This window comes from Anomaloglossus baeobatrachus, unplaced genomic scaffold (genome assembly GCF_048569485.1).
Source record: "Anomaloglossus baeobatrachus isolate aAnoBae1 unplaced genomic scaffold, aAnoBae1.hap1 Scaffold_31, whole genome shotgun sequence".
In the NCBI taxonomy this organism is placed as follows: Eukaryota; Metazoa; Chordata; class Amphibia; order Anura; family Aromobatidae; genus Anomaloglossus; species Anomaloglossus baeobatrachus.
Window position 1 is genome coordinate 240,161 of NW_027442512.1, and position 7,505 is coordinate 247,665.

The window sequence follows — 7,505 nt, forward strand, 5'->3', positions numbered from 1 at the left end:
AAATTGTTCATTTGGGGGAGTATTTCAACTTTTGGCCATTTTGAGGCGAAATTGTTCCTTTGGGAAGTTATGCAATTTTTTGCAATTTTGAGGCGAATTTGTTCCTTTCAGGAGGGTATTGCAACTTTTGGCCATTTTGAGGCGAAATTGTTCCTTTGGGGGGGGTATTTCAACTTTTGGCTATTTTGAGGTGAAATTCTTCTTTTGGGGGGGTAATGCAAATTTTGGCAATTTTAAAGCGAAATTGTTCCTTTGGGTGGGTATTGCAACTTTTGGTAATTTTCAGTCAAAATTGTTCCTTTGGGGGAGTATTTCAACTTTTGGACATTTTGAGGCGAAATTAATCCTTTGGGGGGTTATGCAATTTTTTGCAGTTTTGAGGCGAATTTGTTCCTTTCAGGGGGGTATTGCAACTTTTGGCCATTTTGAGGCGAAATTGCTCCTTGGGGGGGTATTGCAACTTTTGGCCATTTTGAGGCGAAATTGTTCCTTTGGGGGGTATTGCAACTTTTGGCCATTTTCAGGCGAAATTGTTCCTTTGGGGGGGTATTTCAACTTTTGGCCATTTTGAGTCGAAATTATTCCTTTGGGGGGTTATGCAATTTTTTGCAATTTGGAGGCGAATTTGTTCCTTTCAGGGGGGTATTGCAACTTTTGGCCATTTTGAGGCGAAATTGCTCCTTTGGTGGGGTATTGCAACTTTTGGCCATTTTGAGGCGAAATTGTTCCTTTGGTAGGGTATTGCAACTTTTGGCCATTTTGATGCAAAATTGTACCTTTGGGGGGGTTATGCAACTTTTTCTAATTTTGATGCGAAATTGTTCCTTTGTGGCGTATTGCAATTTTTTGCAATTTTGAGGCGAATTTGTTCCTTTCAGGGGGGTATTGAAACTTTTGGCCATTTTGAGGCGAAATTGCTCCTTTGGGGGGGTATTGCAACTTTTGGCCATTTTCAGGTGAAATTGTTCCTTTGGGGGGTTATGCAATTTTTTGGAATTTGGAGGCGAATTTGTTCCTTTCAGGGGGGTATTGCAACTTTTGGCCATTTTGAGGCGAAATTGCTCCTTTTGTGGGGTATTGCAATTTTTGGCCATTTTGAGGCGAAATTGTTCCTTTGGGGGGGTATTGCAACTTTTGGCCATTTTGAGGTGAAATGTTTCCTTTGGGGGGGTATTGCAACTTTTTGCAATTTTGAGGCGAATTTTTTCGTTAAGGGGGGTATTGCAACTTTTTTCCATTTTGAGGCGAAATTGTTCCTTTGGGGGGGTATTGCAACTTTTGGCCATTTTGAGGCGAAATTGTTCCTTTGGGGGATATTGCAACTTTTGGCCATTTTGAGGCGAAATTGTTCCTTTGTTGGGTTATGCAAATTTTGGCCATTTTCAGGCGAAATTGTTCCTTTGGGGGGGTATTGCAACTTTTTGCAATTTTGAGGCGAATTTGTTCCTTTGGGTGGTATTGCAACTTTTGGCCATTTTGAGGCGAAATTGTTCCTTTGGGGGGTTATGCAATTTTTTACAATTTTGAGGTGAATGTGTTCCTTTCAGGGGGGTATTGCAACTTTTGGCTATTTTGAAGCGAAACTGTTCCTTTTAGAGGGCATTGCACCTTTCGGCCATTTTCAGGCTAAATTGTTCCTTTGGGGGGTATTGCAACTTTTGGCAATTTTGAGTCAAAATTGTTCCTTTGGGGGAGTATTTCAACTTTTGGCCATTTTGACGTGAAATTGTTCCTTTGGGGGGTTATGCAATTTTTTACAATTTTGAGGTGAATTTGTTCCTTTCAGGGGGGTATTGCAACTTTTGGCCATTTTGAGGCGAAATTGTTCCTTTGGGGGGGTATTGCAACTTTTGGCCATTTTGAGGCGAAATTGTTCCTTTGGGGGAGTATTTGAACTTTTGGCCCTTTTGAGGCAAAATTGTTCCTTTGGGGGGTTATGCAATTTTTTGCAATTTTAAGGCAAATTTGTTCCTTTCAGGGGGGTATTGCAACTTTTGCCCATTTTGAGGCGAATTTGTTCCTTTGGGGGGGTATTGGAACTTTTGGCCATTTTGAGTCAAAATTGTTCCTTTGGGGGAGTATTTGAACTTTTGGCCCTTTTGAGGCGAAATTGTTCCTTTGGGGGGTTATGCAATTTTTTGCAATTTTAAGGCGAATTTGTTCCTTTGGGGGGGGTATTGCAACTTTTGGCCATTTTGAGGCAAAATTGTTCCTTGAGGGGGTATCCAACTTTTGGCAGTTTTGAGTCAAAATTGTTCCTTTGGGGTGGGTATTGCAACTTTTGGCCATTTTGAGGCGAAATTGTTCCTTGGGGGGGTATTGCAACTTTTGGCCATTTTGAGGCGAAATTGTTCCTTTGGGGGGTATTGCAACTTTTGGCCATTTTAAAGCGAAACTGTTCCTTTGGGAGGGTATTGCTTCTTTTGGCCATTTTCAGGCGAAATTGTTCCTTTGGGGTGGTATTGCAACTTTTGGCCATTTTGAGGCAAAATTGTTCCCTGAGGGGGTATCCAACTTTTGGCAGTTTTGAGTCAAAATTTTTCCTTTGGGGTGGGTATTGCAACTTTTGGCCATTTTGAGGCGAAATTGTTTCTTGGGGGGGTATTGCAACTTTTGGCCATTTTCAGGCGAAATTGTTCCTTTGGGGGGGTATTGCAACTTTTTGCAATTTTGAGGCGAATTTGTTCCTTTGGGTGGTATTGCAACTTTTGGCCATTTTGAGGCGAAACTGTTCCTTTTAGAGGGCATTGCAACTTTCGGCCATTTTTAGGCGAAATTGATCCTTTGGGGGGTATTGCTACTTTTGGCAATTTTGAGTCAAAATTGTTCCTTTGGGGGAGTATTTCAACTTTTGGCCATTTTGACGTGAAATTGTTCCTTTGGAGGGTTATGCAATTTTTTACAATTTTGAGGTGAATTTGTTCCTTTCAGGGGGGTATTGCAACTTTTGGCTATTTTGAAGCGAAACTGTTCCTTTTAGAGGGCATTGCAACTTTCGGCCATTTTCAGGCGAAATTGATCCTTTGGGGGTTATTGCAACTTTTGGCAATTTTGAGTCAAAATTGTTCCTTTGGGGGAGTATTTCAACTTTTGGCCATTTTGACGTGAAATTGTTCCTTTGGAGGGTTATGCAATTTTTTACAATTTTGAGGTGAATTTGTTCCTTTCAGGGGGGTATTGCAACTTTTGGCCATTTTGAGGCGAAATTGTTCCTTTGGGGGTGTATTGCAACTTTTGGCCATTTTGAGGCAAATTGTTCATTTGGGGGGTATTGCAACTTTTGGCCATTTTGAGGTGAATTTGTTCCTTTGGGGGAGTATTTGAACTTTTGGCCCTTTTGAGGCAAAATTGTTCCTTTGGGGGGTTATGCAATTTTTTGCAATTTTAAGGCGAATTTGTTCCTTTCAGGGGGGTATTGCAACTTTTGCCCATTTTGAGGCGAATTTGTTCCTTTGGGGGGGTGTTGTAACTTTTTGCAATTTTGAGGTGAATTTGTTCCTTTGGGGTGGGTATTGCAACTTTTGGCCATTTTGAGGCGAAATTGTTCCTTGGGGGGGTATTGCAACTTTTGGCCATTTTGAGGCGAAATTGTTCCTTTGGGGGGTATTGCAACTTTTGGCCATTTTAAAGCGAAACTGTTCCTTTGGGAGGGTATTGCTTCTTTTGGCCATTTTCAGGCGAAATTGTTCCTTTGGGGGGGTATTGCAACTTTTTGCAATTTTGAGGCGAATTTTTTCGTTAAGGGGGATATTGCAACTTTTTTCCATTTTCAGGCGAAATTGTTCCTTTGGGGGGGTATTGCAACTTTTGGCCATTTTGAGGCGAAATTGTTCCTTTGGGGGATATTGCAACTTTTGGCTATTTTGAGGCGAAATTGTTCCTTTGTTGGGTTATGCAAATTTTGGCCATTTTCAGGCGAAATTGTTCCTTTGGGGGGTATTGCAACTTTTTGCAATTTTGAGGCGAATTTGTTCCTTTGGGTGGTATTGCAACTTTTGGCCATTTTGAGGCGAAATTGTTCCTTTGGGGGGTTATGCAATTTTTTACAATTTTGAGGTGAATTTGTTCCTTTCAGGGGGGTATTGCAACTTTTGGCTATTTTGAAGCGAAACTGTTCCTTTTACAGGGCATTGCAACTTTCGGCCATTTTCAGGCGAAATTGTTCCTTTGGGGGGTATTGCAACTTTTGGCAATTTTGAGTCAAAATTGTTCCTTTGGGGGAGTATTTCAACTTTTGGCCATTTTGACGTGAAATTGTTCCTTTGGGGAGTTATGCAATTTTTTACAATTTTGAGGTGAATTTGTTCCTTTCAGGGGGGTATTGCAACTTTTGCCCATTTTGAGGCGAATTTGTTCCTTTGGGGGGGTGTTGTAACTTTTTGCAATTTTGAGGTGAATTTGTTCCTTTGGGGTGGGTATTGCAACTTTTGGCCATTTTGAGGCGAAATTGTTCCTTGGGGGGGTATTGCAACTTTTGGCCATTTTGAGGCGAAATTGTTCCTTTGGGGGGTATTGCAACTTTTGGCCATTTTAAAGCGAAACTGTTCCTTTGGGAGGGTATTGCTTCTTTTGGCCATTTTCAGGCGAAATTGTTCCTTTGGGGGGGTATTGCAACTTTTTGCAATTTTGAGGCGAATTTTTTCGTTAAGGGGGATATTGCAACTTTTTTCCATTTTCAGGCGAAATTGTTCCTTTGGGGGGGTATTGCAACTTTTGGCCATTTTGAGGCGAAATTGTTCCTTTGGGGGATATTGCAACTTTTGGCTGTTTTGAGGCGAAATTGTTCCTTTGTTGGGTTATGCAAATTTTGGCCATTTTCAGGCGAAATTGTTCCTTTGGGGGGTATTGCAACTTTTTGCAATTTTGAGGCGAATTTGTTCCTTTGGGTGGTATTGCAACTTTTGGCCATTTTGAGGCGAAATTGTTCCTTTGGGGGGTTATGCAATTTTTTACAATTTTGAGGTGAATTTGTTCCTTTCAGGGGGGTATTGCAACTTTTGGCTAGTTTGAAGCGAAACTGTTCCTTTTACAGGGCATTGCAACTTTCGGCCATTTTCAGGCGAAATTGTTCCTTTGGGGGGTATTGCAACTTTTGGCAATTTTGAGTCAAAATTGTTCCTTTGGGGGAGTATTTCAACTTTTGGCCATTTTGACGTGAAATTGTTCCTTTGGGGAGTTATGCAATTTTTTACAATTTTGAGGTGAATTTGTTCCTTTCAGGGGGGTATTGCAACTTTTGGCCATTTTGAGGCGAAATTGTTCCTTTGGGGGGTGTTGTAACTTTTTGCAATTTTGAGGCGAATTTGTTTCTTTGGGGGGGTATTGCAACTTTTGGCCATTTTGAGGCAAAATTGTTCCTTGAGGGGGTATCCAACTTTTGGCAGTTTTGAGTCAAAATTGTTCCTTTGGGGTGGCTATTGCAACTTTTGGCCATTTTGAGGCGAAATTGTTCCTTGGGGGGGTATTGCAACTTTTGGCCATTTTGAGGCGAAATTGTTCCTTTGGGGGGTATTGGAACTTTTGGCCATTTTAAAGCGAAACTGTTCCTTTGGGAGGGTATTGCTTCTTTTGGCCATTTTCAGGCGAAATTGTTCCTTTGGGGGGGTTTTGCAACTTTTTGCAATTTTGAGGCGAATTTTTTCGTTAAGGGGGGTATTGCAACTTTTTTCCATTTTGAGGCGAAATTGTTCCTTTGGGGGGGTATTGCAACTTTTGGCCATTTTGAGGCGAAATTGTTCCTTTGGGGGATATTGCAACTTTTGGCCATTTTGAGGCGAAATTGTTCCTTTGTTGGGTTATGCAAATTTTGGCCATTTTCAGGCGAAATTGTTCCTTTGGGGGGGTATTGCAACATTTTGCAATTTTGAGGCGAATTTGTTCCTTTGGGTGGTATTGCAACTTTTGGCCATTTTGAGGCGAAATTGTTCCTTTGGGAGGTTATGCAATTTTTTACAATTTTGAGGTGAATTTGTTCCTTTCAGGGGGGTATTGCAACTTTTGGCTATTTTGAAGCGAAACTGTTCCTTTTAGAGGGCATTGCAACTTTCGGCCATTTTCAGGCGAAATTGTTCCTTTGGGGGGTATTGCAACTTTTGGCAATGTTGAGTCAAAATTGTTCCTTTGGGGGAGTATTTCAACTTTTGGCCATTTTGACGTGAAATTGTTCCTTTGGGGGGTTATGCATTTTTTTACAATTTTGAGGTGAATTTGTTCCTTTCAGGGGGGTATTGCAACTTTTGGCCATTTTGAGGCAAAATTGTTCCTTTGGGGGGGTATTGCAACTTTTGGCCATTTTGAGGCGAAATTGTTCATTTGGGGGGTATTGCAACTTTTGGCCATTTTGAGGTGAATTTTTTCCTTTGGGGGGGTATTTGAACTTTTGGCCCTTTTGAGGCGAAATTTTCCTTTGGGGGGTTATGCAATTTTTTGCAATTTTAAGGCGAATTTGTTCCTTTCAGGGGGGTATTGCAACTTTTGCACATTTTGAGGCGAATTTGTTCCTTTGGGGGGGTGTTGTAACTTTTTGCAATTTTGAGGCGAATTTGTTCCTTTGGGGGGGTATTGCAGCTTTTGTCCATTTTGAGGCAAAATTGTTCCTTGAGGGGGTATCCAACTTTTGGCAGTTTTGAGTCAAAATTGTTCCTTTGGGGTGGGTATTGCAACTTTTGACCATTTTGAGGCGAAATTGTTCCTTGGGGGGGTATTGCAACTTTTGGCCATTTTGAGGCGAAATTGTTACTTTGGGGGGTATTGCAACTTTTGGCCATTTGAAAGCGAAACTGTTCCTTTGGGAGGGTATTGCTTCTTTTGGCCATTTTCAGGCGAAATTGTTCCTTTGGGGGGTATTGCAACTTTTGGCCATTTTGAGGCGAAATTAATCCTTTGGGGGGGTATTGCAACTTTTGGCAGTTTTGAGTCAAAATTGTTCCTTTGGAGTGGGTATTGCAACTTTTGGCCATTTTGAGGCGAAATTGTTCCTTTGGGGTGGGTATTGCAACTTTTGGCCATTTTGACTCAAAATTGTTCCTTTGGAGTGGGTATTGCAACTTTTGGCAATTTTGAGGCGAATTTGTTCTTTTGGGGGGGTATTGCAACTTTTGGCCATTTTAAAGCGAAATTGTTCCTTTGGGGGGGTATTGCAAATTTTGGCAATTTTGAGTCAAAATTGTTCCTTTGGGGAAGTATTTCAACTTTTGGCCATTTTGAGGCGAAATTGTTCCTTTGGGGGGTTATGCAATTTTTTGCAATTTTGAGGCGAACTTGTTCCTTTCAGGGGGGTATTGTAACTTTTGGCCATTTTAAGGCGAAATTGCTCCTTGGGGGGTATTGCAACTTTTGGCCATTTTGAGGCGAAATTGTTCCTTTGGGGGGTATTGCAACTTTTGGCCATTTTCAGGCGAAATTGTTCCTTTGGGGGGGTATTGCAACTTTTGGCAGTTTTGAGTAAAAATTGTTCCTTTGGGGGAGTATTTCAACTTTTGCCCATTTTGAGGCGAAATTGTTCC